Raw genomic sequence first — 19,469 nt, 5'->3', positions numbered from 1 at the left:
CTACCTCTGAGATCCCCCCCTCCTGCAAGTCCATTTTTCCTTCTTCTGTCTGAAATTTCTTAAAGATAAGTCCAACAAAGTCTGAGGTATCTCCAGACTCACTACCCCTTGCTGTTTGGGCATAAGACTTATTTTTTTTGCACTGCCGTGCTAAATGTCCTCTTTCCCCGCACAAGTCACACTTTTTTGGGACTCGACAGGCCATTGCTGTGTGTCCTTCTTCTCCGCAATTGCGGCATACAGTCCCGACTTTGTCACACTCTTCTTTGGTATGTCCATATTTGTGACAATTCCTGCAGAAAACAGGCTGGCCAGGGTAGTTTAGAAAACCCCTTTCCCCACCAATGGCAAAACTTGCAGGCGGTTGCATCACTCCTCCTCCTCGATCTGGATCAGGCTTAAAACGAACCCAAAATCGCCGCTTTCCGTTGAAGAAACCATATGCATTCCTTAACACTTCTCCCCCCCTTACCAGGGAACAGTATCTCCTCAGGAAACAAGCAATGTCTTCCCTCTGCACAAAAGGATTGTACATGTGTACAACCAGCGGTTTGTCTTCCAGCATAAAACTCGGGGCCACGCTGACTCCCGTCAGCCTTGGATCATCCTTCTTCTCACGGCACATCTCATAAACATTCCAGCAGTCTGCATCCGAGATCAGGGTCAGGTCATAAAAGCCCTGCCTTGGGAAGTCTTGGAGGCAGTACACCTTAGACGCATCCAGCTCCAGCATCTCACCAAGAATTTTCTCCACCACATGTTGCAGTCTCACGCGATCTCTCTCGGCTTCCTCGACCAGGAACCGGACTGTATTCTTCATGCCACCGTACGCCATCGTCCGCCTTGAATAAGCTCGGGTGCGGCACCCTAATTGCAGCAAGTGGGTTAAGCCCTTTCGGGCGATCCCACAAGGCAAAGGCGCCGGCCCCTCACTTTCGCTCGCTCATGATCACCTCTCGTCGCTCGAGATGGCGTGCCCCCCCAAAAGCAGCAAGGATCTTAAGCCCCCAAAGGGGCGATGATCGAGGGCCAAGGGAGCACAGTCTCAGCAATCACCTCTCAGCCAGACACTTGGTCTTAGCCAAAAGGCCGAGAAGCGATAACCAGAAATGGGCCCCCGCCTGAGCGCCGCCCGACGGCCGGGGGCGCTACGCTTTAGGGAGAAGGGCAGAGGGAGCCGCTGGCTGCCCGCTCGCCTCCTCCCCCAGCAGGCATGCCTCCAGTCCCTCCGCTCCTTCCGACACAGCTCCGGGGAGTCTATGCAGCAGCGGCGGCGACGACGACGACGGATGCAAAAGCCAAAGACTTTCTATGGAGTAAAGAAAAGCAGCCGCACACACTGCTGGGGGGCCCGCATGGCCAGCAAACAGCCAAAAAGGCACATGCTTCCAGTTCTTTTTCCGGCACCAGGCTTCGTCTGCTTATTTGCATAGGAACCGCCCACTTTTTCTCTGCTAGCCGACTCGTCTGGGCTGCCATGAAACTCAGGCAGCAAGCAAGCAGCCAGTGGCTGGGCTTTTCAGTTCAGGTCATTTCAGCCAGCCAGCCAGCCAGCCATTGTGACAAGAAGCCAGCAAGTCAAGGCATTTGCTGCTTGCTGCTGCAGTGTTTGCTATGCAGGCTATTTGGATACAGCTTCAACAGGAGTTTCTTAGGCATCTGCTCGTTCGGACTGAATTAGGCTAGGCAGCAGGCGGCACTCCTGCTCCATGCGAGGAGGAGCTGAAAAGAAAAGAAAGTAAGAAGCCACGCAAAAGAGCAAACAAGACACAGCAAAAAGAAGGAGGCTTTATTTTGTCGTCATTTCATCTTCTTCTTTCTTTGCAAAAGAAAGAGCCAAAAATGCATGTTTGTTTTTTTTCTGTCAGACAGTCATTTGTTTCTATTTTTTGATACAAGCCAAATATCCCCAAAGGGAAGTGCACCGGTCCTGGAGGTACTGCAATACCAGGTCAATGCGTGGAGTGGACAGAGCAAGCTCTTCTTCCATCTCCCTGTTCTAAAAATCCATTTAATATATGGTCCCCAGATAGGGGACGTATCAGATATTAAACTGATAAGAACAGATTTTTTTGTTTTAAATGATTTTTATTTACATCTTCTTAGTTTTACAATGTTACTTTTTGAAAAACAACAAACCAAAAAAAAACACCAAAAAAATTACATCATACCATCTATTGTAACATTCCATCTTTGTAATAAAATTGTTCATATCTATAAATACGAATAACCTCCTATGCTTTTACTCCGCAGCTAAAGCGCTGCCGAGTGGAGCACAGGCCCACCTCTTCTCTCCCGTACTCCACATTAAGGACCCGTACATCGCACCTAGTGCTACTACTCAAATTTCCATTATACTACTTCTTTCCCTTAATGTAAAAGCATATTTCCCATTCCTATATTTATCCTACATTCTACCCTATTCCATCCTTTTCTATCTATTTACATTTCACTTATACAACAATAGTATTCCACCTTTCTACTTGCCATATTCTTCTTGCCTCTTCTTCTCCTATCTCTCCCTGACTTCTTATATAATACCTGTACATATAACTCAAAGCTATTTTTATACAATCATTAACAGTCAATTCTTCTCTTTTTGACAAAGCTATATTTCTACATTTCCACAGTGCTTCTTTTATACAGCTAACCATCAGCCATATTTGCTTTTGGTGTCTGTCTGAGCTGCATGCCATCCTGCCATACAGAACCACTTCGTGGTCTACTCTCTTCAGACCCCCTATTTTTTTAAATAATGGTCCTGCTTGTTTCCACACTTTTAAAGAAAACGCACAATTCCAAAAAACATGTAACGGTGTTTCATCTCCCCCACATCTTTGTCTCGGACATTTAGCTTTTCCTACTAATCCCCTTCTATGCTGAAATTCCCTAGTCGTGAGGCAGTCCCGTGCTGCCTCCCACCCCAGATCTTTTTGACTATTCATTAATTTATAATAACTTAAATTCCCCCATACTTTTCTTGATTCTATATCATTTAAATGATAAATTCCTGTCATCACCTCCTTTTCTTGTAATATTCTTGTTAATTTCTTTTGATCTATTAAGAAACCTATTTCTATTTCTTTTAGCTCATATCTCCTTATTATTTTCTCTATTTGTACAAACACCGGTGCCTGTGTTATTAACATTGGTTTAGTATTATTTATTTCTACCCATTTATACCTTTTCAACAAAAAACCCAGAATATATCTAAGGAAACATCCAGTCATGCAACTCAGACGAGACTTCTTTATACAATACGAGAAAAATTTAATCTCCAAGTACATCTTTACATCAGGAAAACCTTTCCCCCCATTCTTTTTTTGTTTCATCATTTCTTCCCTCCTTAACCTCTCCATTTTTGACCCCCATAGAAAATAAAAGATCTCTCTTACAACTTTCTTTAAGGAATTCCCTTCCGGCAAATATACCATTCCAACATGCAATAAAATGGGCAACAAAACCTGTTTTATCACCATTATCTTCCCTTCCAGTGTTAATTTCCTTAAGGACCATGTCAAAATTTTCTTTTTTATCTTCTCTCTTACCTCTTCCCAATTCTCTTCTCCTTTTAAATCATTTGAGAACCAGACTCCTAAGATTTTTAATTTTTCCTTCTGTAAAGGAATCTCTGCCTTTAATTGGTACTTCCACCTACCTATTACCATACCCTCTGATTTCTCCACATTAATTTTAAAGCCAGAAGCTTCACAAAACCACTTAATAATTCTTATTGCCCTATTTATTGATACTGGGTTTTCACATAACAACGTTATGTCATCCATGTACCCCACCATTTTTATCTGCGCTCCATTTGCCCCTGGCACAGGCACTCCTCTTATTACCTTGTCTTTTTTTATCCCTCGTAATAAAGGCTCTATAGCACATATAAATAATAACGGTGACAAGGGACACCCCTGTTTCACCCCTGACTCAATCTTCACTAATCTTGTATTATATCCATTAATTATCACTTCACTTACACTTCCTTTATATAAAATTTTTATCCACCTTCTCACCTCTTCTGGTATCCCCAGTCTCTCCAAAACTTTAAATAAAAACTGGTGATTCACCCTATCATATGCTTTCTCAAAATCTATTGATACCATGGCTGCGCCCTGCCCCCTATCAATAGTATACCATACCGCATCACGAATGATGCTAAGATTGTCTGTAATGCTTCTTCCCGGTATTCCACATACCTGTTCTGTGCTTATAACTGACCCAATTACTTTTTTTAGCCTATTTGCTATGATTTTTGCTAAGATTTTATAATCCGTATTTAACAGTGTAATCGGCCGCCAGTTTTTAATTTTATCCTTTTCTCCTTTCTTATATATCAATTTTATTATCCCCTTTCTCCATGAAAAAGGCAGTTCTGTTGCTATCACACACTCTTGTATGATTCTCTGGAAGTCTCCTTTTAGCACCTCCCAAAAAGTCACATAAAACTCTATCCCTATCCCATCATTCCCTGGGGTTTTCCCAGTCGCCAAACTTTTAATTATTCCATAAATTTCTTTTTGACTTATTTCCCTTGATAGATCTTCTTTTTCCTTTCCCTGCAATTGTTCTTCCAAATTCTCTAAAAAGAATTCTTCCAGATCTTTATCTATTCTCTTTTTTTTGAACAGCTCACTATAAAATTCCTGAGCCTCCCCTAACATTCCCTCTATTTTATCTTTCCCCTCCAATTTTTCCATCACCTCTCTTTTTCCCACTATTTTTTTAAAAAAGAAGCGAGAACATTTTTCATCTTCTTCCATGTTCTCAACGTGAGCCCTATATATTATCCTCCTTCCCCTTTCCTTTATTATTTTCTTCGTCTCTCTTCTTAAACTTTCAATTTCCTTATCCACTTCTATTCCAATTGATCTTAATTTATACAACATCTGTTCTTTTTGTTGCAATTCTTTATAAAATTCTCTTTCTCTTTTTGCTTTCTCATACCCTTGTTTTCTAAAAAATTCTTTAATTTTAATCTTTACCTCTTCCCACCATAATAATATATTTTTATTATAATTTCCTATTTTTTTCCACTTACTATAACAATCTTTGAACAAGTTCTGTATATTCCTATCCTCCAATAATGCCACGTTCAATTTCCATGACCCCTTCTTTATCTTCCTCTCAGTTGTTATTGCACAGTCACATCTCAGGGTTCTATGATCTGAAAATATGTTTGATTCCAAGGAAGCCCCTTCTATCTTCACACTTTTATTCACAAAAATGTAATCTAATCTTGATTCCCCTTTTTTATTCCTCCACGTATAGTCTTCCCCAGTTTCCCCACTTTCTATCCAAGCATCTTTCATCTCCATATCCATCATATAATTCTTCAGTTTATTTATCGTTTTATCCCTCTTATTTCCTGCTTGATGCTTCTCTGTCATATCACAGTTAAAATCACCAGCCACTATCACTGGCTCAATTCCCAGAACATACATCTCCATCACTTCCAATAATTCATACCTTTCATTCTTATCTGGTGACGCATACACATTTATACATTTCATATTCACACCATTCATACAGACATTCACGACCAGCAATCGTCCTGCAATCACTTCCTCCACACTTCTAATCTCCACTTCATTCCCTCTAAATAAAATAGCTACTCCTGCTGCTTTATTTTGATTACTCCCTGACCAGTTAGATGGCCCCTCTTTCCAGCTATTCTCATATTTTACATAATCACCTTCTGCAGGTATCCCACATTCTTGTAAGAATAGTATATCCGCATCTAATGTCTTTAAATAATCACATAGAGCTGCCCTCCTATAGCAGCTCTTAATACTCCTTACATTCAATGACACAATTTTAATTCCCATGGCCAGGCTACCTTTACTTCCAGTCTTTACTTTGTAACCTGCCATCTTTCAAAAAAAAAGGATAGTTTTTACTTATCTGGCCCAGCAGCCGTGTCCATTTCATCTGCTTCTGAAACCGGCTGAGTCTCTAAAGCCACAGAGACAGGTAATGTTCTCTCCTCCTGCTCTGAGTCTTCTGACAAGGACCCCAACATTATCTCACTTTGCGACCTATATGACACTGGCTCACCATCAATGATTACTTCTTCTCCTTGCTCTGTTAGTCCGATTAAGGGCTGAAACTTATTTGAAGTGGACACCCCATGCTCTTCTATTTGATGTGTTGCAATTTCTGGCACCCTTTCCTCTCTCTTCATCCTTTTGCACTCTTTTGCCCGTTGTGGTTTTGAAGCTGTGCCTCTCCTCCTATTTTCCACTTCTGACCACTCTGTCTCCGTACCCTGCCCCGTATCCGATCTCTCTCCTTCCGACTTGGAGCTCCTTTTCACTCCCAATTCCACGGGTTCTGCTGCCTCTTCTCTTTTCCTCTTTTCCTCCGTCTCTTTTTCTTTCTGTATCCTTTTTTCTTCCAACTCTACAATCACCTCGGTTACCGGCCTCATATTCTTTTCACTGAATACCTCCTGCTGGGCCGGCACCGTCTTCCTGGCCATATTTGCATACGACCTTTTGTTGCATTCTCTGTACAGATGGTCTTTACTTCCACAGAAGTTACAAGTTTTCTCTCTGCAGTCTTTGGTTTCATGATCTTCTTTTCCACAATTCCTGCAGGTTTTTTTATTTCCGCAATTGTTCTGGTCATGTCCATGCTTATTGCAATTCCTACAAAAATCCGGCATCCCAGAATAGAATAGGAACCCTTTATTTCTTCCAATTGCAAATACCGCTGGGGGGTGCTTTAAGTCGCCAAATGATCCATCCTCCGGGATCAACATCCCTGAAAAAACCCTTTTTCCATTCCAAAGTTCATGTTCATTATATACTTTTTTAATGTATTTAACCGCCTTACAATATTGGCTCAGAAATGCCACAATTTCTCCATCTTTAACGTGCGGGTTGTACATATGTACTACAATGTTTTTCCTCTCCGCCTCTTTTTTAAACAGGAGTGACACAGTAATCCCATTTAGTCTGGGATCTTCCTTTTTCTCCTTACACTGCTGATATGCATGCATGCATCTCTCCTCCCGCATGAAGGTTACATCGTAAGTTCCCTTTCGGGGAAAATCCTGTAGACATAATATCTCTTCCTTATACGGGAGTTCCAGCAGATCTTCGAAAATATCTTTTATAATAAAACGCAGGTCTTTCGTACCTCTCTGCTCCTCTTCCACCATAAAGCGTATTGTATTCCATAGTCGCGCCGAAGCCGACGAAAAAGCACCTTCTTCCATCTTCAGTCCGCTACGCCTCCTCCTCGTACCAAAGATAGCCCAAGGCTATGGGGCGATCGCTCCCCGCTGCTCAAAAAAGCTCACCCCCCCTATAGCTACATGTGGCTTAAGGTCTTCCAACCGATGCCACAAGGCCGAGAGGGCTACCGCTCTTTCTCGCTGACCCCTGACCCAGACACTTGATCTGAGCCAAAAGGCCGAGAAGCGATAACCAGAAATGGGCCCCCGCCTGAGCGCCGCCCGACGGCCGGGGGCGCTACGCTTTAGGGAGAAGGGCAGAGGGAGCCGCTGGCTGCCCGCTCGCCTCCTCCCCCAGCAGGCATGCCTCCAGTCCCTCCGCTCCTTCCGACACAGCTCCGGGGAGTCTATGCAGCAGCGGCGGCGACGACGACGACGGATGCAAAAGCCAAAGACTTTCTATGGAGTAAAGAAAAGCAGCCGCACACACTGCTGGGGGGCCCGCATGGCCAGCAAACAGCCAAAAAGGCACATGCTTCCAGTTCTTTTTCCGGCACCAGGCTTCGTCTGCTTATTTGCATAGGAACCGCCCACTTTTTCTCTGCTAGCCGACTCGTCTGGGCTGCCATGAAACTCAGGCAGCAAGCAAGCAGCCAGTGGCTGGGCTTTTCAGTTCAGGTCATTTCAGCCAGCCAGCCAGCCAGCCAGCCATTGTGACAAGAAGCCAGCAAGTCAAGGCATTTGCTGCTTGCTGCTGCAGTGTTTGCTATGCAGGCTATTTGGATACAGCTTCAACAGGAGTTTCTTAGGCATCTGCTCGTTCGGACTGAATTAGGCTAGGCAGCAGGCGGCACTCCTGCTCCATGCGAGGAGGAGCTGAAAAGAAAAGAAAGTAAGAAGCCACGCAAAAGAGCAAACAAGACACAGCAAAAAGAAGGAGGCTTTATTTTGTCGTCATTTCATCTTCTTCTTTCTTTGCAAAAGAAAGAGCCAAAAATGCATGTTTGTTTTTTTTCTGTCAGACAGTCATTTGTTTCTATTTTTTGATACAAGCCAAATATCCCCAAAGGGAAGTGCACCGGTCCTGGAGGTACTGCAATACCAGGTCAATGCGTGGAGTGGACAGAGCAAGCTCTTCTTCCATCTCCCTGTTCTAAAAATCCATTTAATATATGGTCCCCAGATAGGGGACGTATCAGATATTAAACTGATAAGAACAGATTTTTTTTTTTTTTTTTTTTTTTTTTTTTTAGCCCGGGTGGTGAAAAAAGTGATTCCACCTCAAAAACCGTGCTCGTGGTCAAGTGAGACCAGGTGCGTTCCACATGTGACAAAGTCTTCTCCGGAGAGTAGGCCAGTCCGTACCAAGAAACAGTCCTCTCCAGCCGAAGCCTTGGATTCCTGTTGTTACATTGACGTCGTCATCCGAAGAATCCGACGTCCATCCTGTTCCCTCCTAGTGCAGCAGACGCCGCAGGAGGGTCCAAGTCTTTAGGGTGTTCGGCTGACGCCTACTAACCCACCGTGATCTTCTCCCGAGGGATTGGCGTTCACTAGCCAGCACTACAGTCTTTACTCTCCGAAGAAAGGGGTGACGTTAACCCAACACCAAACAAACAAATTCATGGTGCGAGTGCTCCGGTGCTCTGTGCAATGCAGTGCAGGAGGTGCTCAAACGTACAACACAAAAAGGGTGTGCACGAGTGCACGCCTGGCCCTTTGCAAGGCCAGGCGGTGACAAAAATAATTGGCTTGTCCCCTCAGCGGAAGGCAATAAGGGGGGCCAAAGTGCGGGAAAAATAGGGGACGGTGCAAAAAAATCTGTGCTGATCAAGTGCTCGTAAGTGGAGGCCGCCGCCCAAACAGCCATCCACAGTGCAGCAAGTGATGCTCCCCAGGTGATCCAAGCCTGGGGTGCAAGATTAAAAAGCCCGGGCTACTTTGCATCCGCTACCTCAGCCCATGACCAGACCAAGTGATGCAATTAGGGCCATCCTTCACAGGACAGACCCTACACTTGATCTTAGCCAAAAGGCCGAGAAGCGATAACCAGAAATGGGCCCCCGCCTGAGCGCCGCCCGACGGCCGGGGGCGCTACGCTTTAGGGAGAAGGGCAGAGGGAGCCGCTGGCTGCCCGCTCGCCTCCTCCCCCAGCAGGCATGCCTCCAGTCCCTCCGCTCCTTCCGACACAGCTCCGGGGAGTCTATGCAGCAGCGGCGGCGACGACGACGACGGATGCAAAAGCCAAAGACTTTCTATGGAGTAAAGAAAAGCAGCCGCACACACTGCTGGGGGGCCCGCATGGCCAGCAAACAGCCAAAAAGGCACATGCTTCCAGTTCTTTTTCCGGCACCAGGCTTCGTCTGCTTATTTGCATAGGAACCGCCCACTTTTTCTCTGCTAGCCGACTCGTCTGGGCTGCCATGAAACTCAGGCAGCAAGCAAGCAGCCAGTGGCTGGGCTTTTCAGTTCAGGTCATTTCAGCCAGCCAGCCAGCCAGCCAGCCATTGTGACAAGAAGCCAGCAAGTCAAGGCATTTGCTGCTTGCTGCTGCAGTGTTTGCTATGCAGGCTATTTGGATACAGCTTCAACAGGAGTTTCTTAGGCATCTGCTCGTTCGGACTGAATTAGGCTAGGCAGCAGGCGGCACTCCTGCTCCATGCGAGGAGGAGCTGAAAAGAAAAGAAAGTAAGAAGCCACGCAAAAGAGCAAACAAGACACAGCAAAAAGAAGGAGGCTTTATTTTGTCGTCATTTCATCTTCTTCTTTCTTTGCAAAAGAAAGAGCCAAAAATGCATGTTTGTTTTTTTTCTGTCAGACAGTCATTTGTTTCTATTTTTTGATACAAGCCAAATATCCCCAAAGGGAAGTGCACCGGTCCTGGAGGTACTGCAATACCAGGTCAATGCGTGGAGTGGACAGAGCAAGCTCTTCTTCCATCTCCCTGTTCTAAAAATCCATTTAATATATGGTCCCCAGATAGGGGACGTATCAGATATTAAACTGATAAGAACAGATTTTTTTTTGTTTTTCAAAGTATTTTATTGTTCCAAGATCAAAAATATACAATGTTTTACATTTTCAGAAAATAATAACAAAAACACGTCTATCATAAAAAAACATCTCTAGTATATTCCAACAATAAACATTCCATATTCCTCAAAACCCCCCTATACAAAAAAACTCTCCACTACTTATATCCACCATACTTATATATTGTTCTTGCAAAAATAATATTAGCGTATTTTCTTTGGACACCTTCAAAATACATTCCAAAATCTTGGTTGGAAGACTGTGCCCTTCTAACTATTACTTTTTCTAGGCAATCCATCTGCTGTTCTGTGGTTAGTCCCCTATGTTCTTCTCGCACCACTGAAAGCCAGAAAGCGTTATTTCCTACTTTCTCCTCAACTTCCTGCATTTTTTTGCCTAAGGCTATTTCCCTTGGCGACTCTCCTGGAGTGTGCTTCGGGGTCAATGTTTTATCCTTCCCCTTACTCTCACTTCCACTTATTCCACTTCCTTGTCTTTGTACTTTGATTCCTTGCCCTTTCTGCTCTTGATCCTTTCCCCAATTTTTTTTTGATGGTGAGCTATCACTCCCACTTTCTACCACTTTCAATTTTCTCGGTGTTACCTTTTCCCACTTTTGGTCTGCTGTTCCTTCCTGTTCTGTTCTACGCTTCAACATTCTTTTTTCTGCCGAGGACAACTCCATTGCCTCTTCCTGCGTCTCCTGACTTTTTTCCTTTTCTACCTCCAAGCCTACTAATTTTTTTCCCCCTGGGGTGGGGCGCTCCCAAAAAAAGCCCCCAACTATTTTAAACCCCAACTCTCTTGGGGTCCCCTTTTCCTCCCTTTTCTCTCTTTCCCATTCTTCTTCCTCCACCCTCCATTCCTCTTTCACTAACTCATAATCCTCTTTTGTCATTTCCTTCCTTAATGCTATGATTTTGGCTAGCTGTTCACCAATCTTTTTATTACTTATCCCTTCTTTTGCTTTCCTCATGATCCTAACCCAGAAAACCCCATCTCCTACTTCTTTTTGAAATTCCTCAAATTTTCTTTTAAAGGCTTCCGTACCTTCACCTTCACCTACCAGCCCTTCTTCCCCCCCTTCCCCCTGGTCCATCTGTACTTGGCTCATTTCTCCCTCCGCCTCTTCCTTTTTTCTAGCTTCCTCCTCCAACATTGCTTCTCCCTCCAGTCTAAACTCCTCCTCCCTCAGCCACTTCCTCTGGTCCTTTTTAACCTTCTTAAATTCTTCTTCAGTCATACCCCTTCTTCGATTCATAATCTCGTCTAATTCACTCATTATCTCCCTATCACTCACATTCTTTATTGCTTTACGTATCACATTCATCCAAAAATTTATATCTCCTACTTTCGCCTGAAACACATCCATTTTTTCTTTTAAAGCTTCTCCCTCTTCCTGTATCTCCTGTGCCTCCACTCTCTCCGCCCACTTTCCCTCCTGAGTGCCCAGGGCTTCCCCTTTTCCTTCTTGCAAGACCTCAGGGGTTTCCTCTACTTCTGGAAAACCTCCCTCCTGTAGGTCCATCCCTCCCTCCTCCTTTTGCCCCTCCCTTCGGATATGCCCACCTAACTCTGAGACACTTTCCTCCTCACTGCCTTTTGTTGCTTTGGGATCAAAGATAAGTCCCGTAAATTCTAGGTCTTTCCCCCCCACATTGCCCCCTACTACCTGTGCAAAAGTATTTCTACTTTTTCTACATTGCCAGGCTAAATGGCCTTGTTCTTCACAAAAGTCACATTTCTTGGGGCGGGCACATCTTCCAGCTGTGTGTCCCTCTTCCCCACAATTCCGACACACCTTTTCTGACTTATTGCATTCTTCTTGAGTATGTCCGTATTTATAACATTTCCTGCAATACTTTGCTTGTCCCGGGTAAAAAAGAAATCCACGGTTCCCCCCAATACTGAAAACCGCAGGGGGGTATTTCACACCTCCTTCTCTTGCTGGGTCCGGTCTGAAGCGCACCCAATATCTTCTTTTTCCATTATAAATCCCGTATGCATTCCGTAGCTCAACTCCTCCTTTAATCATGGTACAATATTGGTTCAGGAACATCCAAATATCGTCCTTTCTCACATAGGGATTGTACATATGCACCGTTAAAGGTCTTTCCCCCATCAGAAAGCTAGGAATTAGCTTGATGCCTTGCATCTCTGGTTCACACACCAATTTCTTTAACCTTTCGAAGGCGTTCTGGCAATCTCCATCCTCTTGAAACGTCACGTCATATATCCCTTGCCGTTGGAAATCCTGCAGGCACAGCATGCACTTCACATCCAACTCTGCCTTTTTCTGCAGCAGCTCTTCCACGATAAAGCGCAGATCCACGCGGTCTCTCTCCGTCTCAGCGACCTCCAACCGCAGCGTGTTCCTCATCTGAACACCCGTCTCCATCTTGTCAGGCTTAGGTGCGGCACCCCTAAAGCAGCATGAGACTTAAGCCGGTAAGGCGATGTCTCAAGGCCAAGGTGCCGGCCCTTCGCTCTCTCTGCTCCCGATCACTCCTCGTCGCTCGAGATAGCGTGCCCCCCCAAAAGCAGCAAGGATCTTAAGCCCCCGAAGGGGCGATGATCCAGGGCCAAGGGGGCACAGTCCCAGCTAAGCCCCTGACTCAGACACAATGATCTGAGCCAAAAGGCCGAGAAGCGATAACCAGAAATGGGCCCCCGCCTGAGCGCCGCCCGACGGCCGGGGGCGCTACGCTTTAGGGAGAAGGGCAGAGGGAGCCGCTGGCTGCCCGCTCGCCTCCTCCCCCAGCAGGCATGCCTCCAGTCCCTCCGCTCCTTCCGACACAGCTCCGGGGAGTCTATGCAGCAGCGGCGGCGACGACGACGACGGATGCAAAAGCCAAAGACTTTCTATGGAGTAAAGAAAAGCAGCCGCACACACTGCTGGGGGGCCCGCATGGCCAGCAAACAGCCAAAAAGGCACATGCTTCCAGTTCTTTTTCCGGCACCAGGCTTCGTCTGCTTATTTGCATAGGAACCGCCCACTTTTTCTCTGCTAGCCGACTCGTCTGGGCTGCCATGAAACTCAGGCAGCAAGCAAGCAGCCAGTGGCTGGGCTTTTCAGTTCAGGTCATTTCAGCCAGCCAGCCAGCCAGCCAGCCAGCCATTGTGACAAGAAGCCAGCAAGTCAAGGCATTTGCTGCTTGCTGCTGCAGTGTTTGCTATGCAGGCTATTTGGATACAGCTTCAACAGGAGTTTCTTAGGCATCTGCTCGTTCGGACTGAATTAGGCTAGGCAGCAGGCGGCACTCCTGCTCCATGCGAGGAGGAGCTGAAAAGAAAAGAAAGTAAGAAGCCACGCAAAAGAGCAAACAAGACACAGCAAAAAGAAGGAGGCTTTATTTTGTCGTCATTTCATCTTCTTCTTTCTTTGCAAAAGAAAGAGCCAAAAATGCATGTTTGTTTTTTTTCTGTCAGACAGTCATTTGTTTCTATTTTTTGATACAAGCCAAATATCCCCAAAGGGAAGTGCACCGGTCCTGGAGGTACTGCAATACCAGGTCAATGCGTGGAGTGGACAGAGCAAGCTCTTCTTCCATCTCCCTGTTCTAAAAATCCATTTAATATATGGTCCCCAGATAGGGGACGTATCAGATATTAAACTGATAAGAACAGATACTACACTTGATCTTAGCCAAAAGGCCGAGAAGCGATAACCAGAAATGGGCCCCCGCCTGAGCGCCGCCCGACGGCCGGGGGCGCTACGCTTTAGGGAGAAGGGCAGAGGGAGCCGCTGGCTGCCCGCTCGCCTCCTCCCCCAGCAGGCATGCCTCCAGTCCCTCCGCTCCTTCCGACACAGCTCCGGGGAGTCTATGCAGCAGCGGCGGCGACGACGACGACGGATGCAAAAGCCAAAGACTTTCTATGGAGTAAAGAAAAGCAGCCGCACACACTGCTGGGGGGCCCGCATGGCCAGCAAACAGCCAAAAAGGCACATGCTTCCAGTTCTTTTTCCGGCACCAGGCTTCGTCTGCTTATTTGCATAGGAACCGCCCACTTTTTCTCTGCTAGCCGACTCGTCTGGGCTGCCATGAAACTCAGGCAGCAAGCAAGCAGCCAGTGGCTGGGCTTTTCAGTTCAGGTCATTTCAGCCAGCCAGCCAGCCAGCCAGCCATTGTGACAAGAAGCCAGCAAGTCAAGGCATTTGCTGCTTGCTGCTGCAGTGTTTGCTATGCAGGCTATTTGGATACAGCTTCAACAGGAGTTTCTTAGGCATCTGCTCGTTCGGACTGAATTAGGCTAGGCAGCAGGCGGCACTCCTGCTCCATGCGAGGAGGAGCTGAAAAGAAAAGAAAGTAAGAAGCCACGCAAAAGAGCAAACAAGACACAGCAAAAAGAAGGAGGCTTTATTTTGTCGTCATTTCATCTTCTTCTTTCTTTGCAAAAGAAAGAGCCAAAAATGCATGTTTGTTTTTTTTCTGTCAGACAGTCATTTGTTTCTATTTTTTGATACAAGCCAAATATCCCCAAAGGGAAGTGCACCGGTCCTGGAGGTACTGCAATACCAGGTCAATGCGTGGAGTGGACAGAGCAAGCTCTTCTTCCATCTCCCTGTTCTAAAAATCCATTTAATATATGGTCCCCAGATAGGGGACGTATCAGATATTAAACTGATAAGAACAGATTTTTTTTTTTTTTTTTTTTGTAGCCCGGGTGGTGAAAAAGTGATTTCACCTCAAAAACCGTGCTCATGGTCAAGTGAGACCAGGTGCGCAAAACTTGTGACTATAGGCTCCGGAGAGCTGCAAGTCCATGACATGGTCAGTCCTCTTCAGCCACGAGGGCCAGGAAAAGTTCTGATGTTACACCGACGTCGTCATCCGAAGAATCCGACGTCCATCCTGTTCCCTCCTAGTGCAGCAGACGCCGCAGGAGGGTCCAAGTCTTTAGGGCTTTCGGCTCACACCTACTCGCCCACCGCAGTCTTCTCCCGAGGGAATGGCGACCACCGACCAGCACACAGTCTTGCATTCTCCGAAGAAAATTAGGTGACTGATAACCCAAAAAAAACAAACCACAATCCATAGTGCGAGTGCTCCAGTGCGCTGTGTGATGCAGTGCAGGAAGTGCTCAAACGAAACAACAAAAATGGTGTGCACAAGTGCACGCCAGACCCGGAAGCCTGGCAGGTAAAAAAAATAATGGCTACCCCTCAGCGGAAGGCAATAAGGGGTGCCAGTGCAGAAAAATGTAGGGGTGTGCAAATTTATCCGTGCAAAAGTCGAAGTGCGTGTGGCAACACTTGACTCCACCAGGTTAACCACTCCTGGGGTGCCGTGATAAAAATAGCCCGGGCTACATATCCGCCTTCTCAGCCCATGACCAGAGGACCAAGTGTAGTCTCTGGAGAATCTGTCCTTCACAGGACAGACACTACACTTGATCTTAGCCAAAAGGCCGAGAAGCGATAACCAGAAATGGGCCCCCGCCTGAGCGCCGCCCGACGGCCGGGGGCGCTACGCTTTAGGGAGAAGGGCAGAGGGAGCCGCTGGCTGCCCGCTCGCCTCCTCCCCCAGCAGGCATGCCTCCAGTCCCTCCGCTCCTTCCGACACAGCTCCGGGGAGTCTATGCAGCAGCGGCGGCGACGACGACGACGGATGCAAAAGCCAAAGACTTTCTATGGAGTAAAGAAAAGCAGCCGCACACACTGCTGGGGGGCCCGCATGGCCAGCAAACAGCCAAAAAGGCACATGCTTCCAGTTCTTTTTCCGGCACCAGGCTTCGTCTGCTTATTTGCATAGGAACCGCCCACTTTTTCTCTGCTAGCCGACTCGTCTGGGCTGCCATGAAACTCAGGCAGCAAGCAAGCAGCCAGTGGCTGGGCTTTTCAGTTCAGGTCATTTCAGCCAGCCAGCCAGCCAGCCAGCCATTGTGACAAGAAGCCAGCAAGTCAAGGCATTTGCTGCTTGCTGCTGCAGTGTTTGCTATGCAGGCTATTTGGATACAGCTTCAACAGGAGTTTCTTAGGCATCTGCTCGTTCGGACTGAATTAGGCTAGGCAGCAGGCGGCACTCCTGCTCCATGCGAGGAGGAGCTGAAAAGAAAAGAAAGTAAGAAGCCACGCAAAAGAGCAAACAAGACACAGCAAAAAGAAGGAGGCTTTATTTTGTCGTCATTTCATCTTCTTCTTTCTTTGCAAAAGAAAGAGCCAAAAATGCATGTTTGTTTTTTTTCTGTCAGACAGTCATTTGTTTCTATTTTTTGATACAAGCCAAATATCCCCAAAGGGAAGTGCACCGGTCCTGGAGGTACTGCAATACCAGGTCAATGCGTGGAGTGGACAGAGCAAGCTCTTCTTCCATCTCCCTGTTCTAAAAATCCATTTAATATATGGTCCCCAGATAGGGGACGTATCAGATATTAAACTGATTAGAACAGATTTTTTTTTGTTTTTAAATGTTTTTATTCAAACATAGTTTAAAGTTTTACATTTTTCCACTTTTCAAAACATAGAAAACCACACAATAATAATATACATATTTTCTAAATCAAAACTTTACCACACCTTATTCAAAAAGGACCTTCTTTTCTCCTATTCCTTCCTCTCTCTCTTAATTCCTCAAAACTTTACTATTTTATCTTATGATTTCTGTGCTTCTTCTTTTTTCCCTCCTCTGTTGACTCATTACCGTTCTATATATAGGTTCGTATGCCCTAAACTCTTCCTCTGTCCTTTCTGTTCTCATTACTATTATTGACTCTAAAAGGTCTATTAACTGCTCTGTACTTGCAGTTGGATTGATCTCTCTCCAAAAACGTGTCCAGAACCCCCCGGCCTCCTCCCCATTTTCCCTTTTTCCTATTTTCTCTGTCACTTCAGCTATTTTTTCCTTTAACTTTTCTTCCGCTACTTTTCCCTCACTCACTTCACTAGGTCTCACTTTCTTTTTTCCCCCAACTATCTGACTACATACTTCTACAATTTTCTTTTGTTCTACCATCATTTTCCCCTCAGTTTTCCTTACTGTCTCCTGTTTTGAAACTTCTTTTACGGATCCCCCTGTCTCTATAGCTTCCATCTTACTAGAGCTTCCTTCTTCGCTTTCGCTCCTACTTGTCCCCCCAACTTTCCTTAGATCCACCTCTTTGCCTTGGTCCATCTCCTCTTCTTCCTCACTACAACTATCCGAGTCACTATATCCTTTCATTTCTCGCTCCACTACCCTTTCACAGTTTTCTAATTCTTTATTTACAGCATGCTCTGCAGCTTTTGCTTTTTCTCTGCTTTTCTCCGAAGTATCCTTTCCTACTATTTCTTTCTTCTCTTTTATCCATTTATCCAAATGCTTGTTGTACTTTCCTTCCCATCTTTTAACACAATCCTCATAGGTCCATATTTTCCCTATTGCTCTTAGTCTTCCCTGCTCTTCTCTTTCTTCTATACTCACAACAATTCTGCTTTTTTTATTTTTCCCTTTTCCTCTGCTTACACTTTCAAAAGAGGTGCTTAACTCCCCCTCTTTCTCATTTGCACTTGTTCCTATTCCTTCCTGACTTTGCGTTTTGAATATGGCAGGAAAACCTATAACGTCATCCTTTTTTCCTTCTTCTAGAACATCTTCCTTTGCCTCTTTCCCTTCTCTTGCCTTATCTTCTGAGGTTAAAGGTTTTACCTCCATACTTGCTATTTCTATTTCTTTCTGTCCTTTCCCTAAGTCCCCCACCGCCTTTTGTATTGTTTCTATAATTTTATACGATCCTTCTTCCTGCCTGTCTTCCAGGGTCTCTTCCACCACTGTCACTTCTGTAAGCTTCACGAAATCTTGTACTTCCTCCTCACTAATTTCCTCAGTTTCTCCTAGTATATATTCCTCCTCTTCTCCTTTAAAGTCTGCTCTACCCTCCTTTACCTCCACCCACTGCAAACCTTCTGTTTTCAATTCCTCATATTTCTCTTTAGTAATATTTTTCCTTTGACTCATTAATTTATCCAAACTCTGTATCATTTGTTGCTCTGAACTCCCTTTATGTTGCTTCCTAAATATTTTAACCCAAAACTCTACCTCCCCTACTGCCTTATCAAATTCCTCCATTTTTTTTGTTAGATCTTTTCCATCTTTTTTTACTACCCTCTCTACCTTTTCTCTAGGCCCCACTTTCTCCTCCTCCCCTTGGCCTTCCTTCACATCTCTACTGTCCACTTCTTGTTTACGCTTTTGGGGTTTTTTCCCCCCAACTGTAATCTCCATCCCCTCCTCCTGCTGTTCTACCCCAACATTCCTTCCCTCACTCTGTGTGTCTTGAACCTCCATACTATCTGCCCAATTTTGCTCAGATATGCTCAGAGACTCTGCCACCCCATTCCCCATCAAGATCTGGCCACCTTCACCCCCCTCTCCCTTTCCCCCAACAAAGCTTTGGGCAATATTGTCCAAAAGAAAATCTTCCTCTTTTTTCTCCAGGTCCTCTCCCTCTTGGCTTGCCACATCCGTGTCCTCCCCTCCTGCAGCTTGAGCATAGCTCCTTTTCTTGCACTGTCGTGCCAAATGTCCTCTTACCCCACACACATCACATTTCTTTGGGATCTTACAATAGGCCGCCGTATGGCCTTCCTCGCCGCAATTGCGACACACCACCTCAGTCTTTTCACACTTTTCTCTTGTGTGTCCATAACGAAAACATTTCCTACAATAAGTAGGTTGTCCTGGGTAGAAAAGAAAACCCCTGTTTCCGGCAATACTAAAGCTGGCCGGAGGGTGCATCACTCCCCCCACCCCCGTCGAGTCTGCTTTGAACCGCACCCAATATCGTCTCTTACCATTGTACATTTTATAAGGGTTATACAACTCTTCTCCCCCTCTCACTTCCATGCAGTACCTCTTTAAAAAGAGAAAGATATCTTCTTTCCGTGCATAGGGGTTATACATATGCACCACCACTGGTCTCATCTCCAGCATAAAACTTGGTCCCAAGCTGATTCCACGCATGTTCTCATCCAAAGCCATCTCTTTGCACCTTTCGTAGGCACACAGGCAATCCGCATCTTCAAAAAGGGTCAGATCGTAGATCCCTTGTTTCTGGAAATCCTGCAGACACATCACTTTTGTTGCTGCCAAACCGATCACTCCATTCAGGATCGTCTCCACGAAAAACGTCAGGCTGACTCGCTGTCTCTCCGCCTCTGCTACCAGGAAACGAAGCGTATTCCTCATATGAGCTCCAGACGCCATTGTCTCAGCTCTCCTTGTCCGCTCTCAAGCTCGGGTGCGGCGCCCCCACAGCAGCAAGGGACTTAAGCCCT

The 19,469-nt window shown here is 45.7% G+C and overlaps 2 non-coding genes and 5 pseudogenes across 2 annotated transcripts; all 7 read right to left on the bottom strand.

Annotated features, from left to right (window-relative positions):
• Positions 1-1,914: 1,914 nt before the first annotated feature.
• On the bottom strand, positions 1,915-2,088 carry LOC142500035 (U2 spliceosomal RNA; annotated as a pseudogene).
• A 6,163-nt stretch (positions 2,089-8,251) lies between these two features.
• LOC142500773 (U2 spliceosomal RNA) lies at positions 8,252-8,458 on the bottom strand (annotated as a pseudogene).
• A 1,589-nt stretch (positions 8,459-10,047) lies between these two features.
• On the bottom strand, positions 10,048-10,223 carry LOC142500085 (U2 spliceosomal RNA; annotated as a pseudogene).
• Positions 10,224-13,691: 3,468 nt separating this feature from the next.
• Positions 13,692-13,882, bottom strand: LOC142500669 (U2 spliceosomal RNA). The gene has a single exon (XR_012803202.1). It is a non-coding gene; the product is annotated as a U2 spliceosomal RNA (small nuclear RNA).
• An 817-nt stretch (positions 13,883-14,699) lies between these two features.
• Positions 14,700-14,897, bottom strand: LOC142500758 (U2 spliceosomal RNA). Its single transcript, XR_012803278.1, has one exon. It is a non-coding gene; the product is annotated as a U2 spliceosomal RNA (small nuclear RNA).
• Positions 14,898-15,465: 568 nt separating this feature from the next.
• On the bottom strand, positions 15,466-15,637 carry LOC142500328 (U2 spliceosomal RNA; annotated as a pseudogene).
• An 817-nt stretch (positions 15,638-16,454) lies between these two features.
• Positions 16,455-16,631, bottom strand: LOC142500301 (U2 spliceosomal RNA; annotated as a pseudogene).
• Between the last annotated feature and the right edge of the window lie 2,838 nt (positions 16,632-19,469).

Source organism: Ascaphus truei, chromosome 7 (genome assembly GCF_040206685.1).
Source record: "Ascaphus truei isolate aAscTru1 chromosome 7, aAscTru1.hap1, whole genome shotgun sequence".
Lineage (NCBI taxonomy): Eukaryota > Metazoa > Chordata > Amphibia > Anura > Ascaphidae > Ascaphus > Ascaphus truei.
The sequence above is the reverse complement of the archived record's forward strand: the minus strand, read 5'-3'. Positions and strand labels throughout refer to the sequence as shown.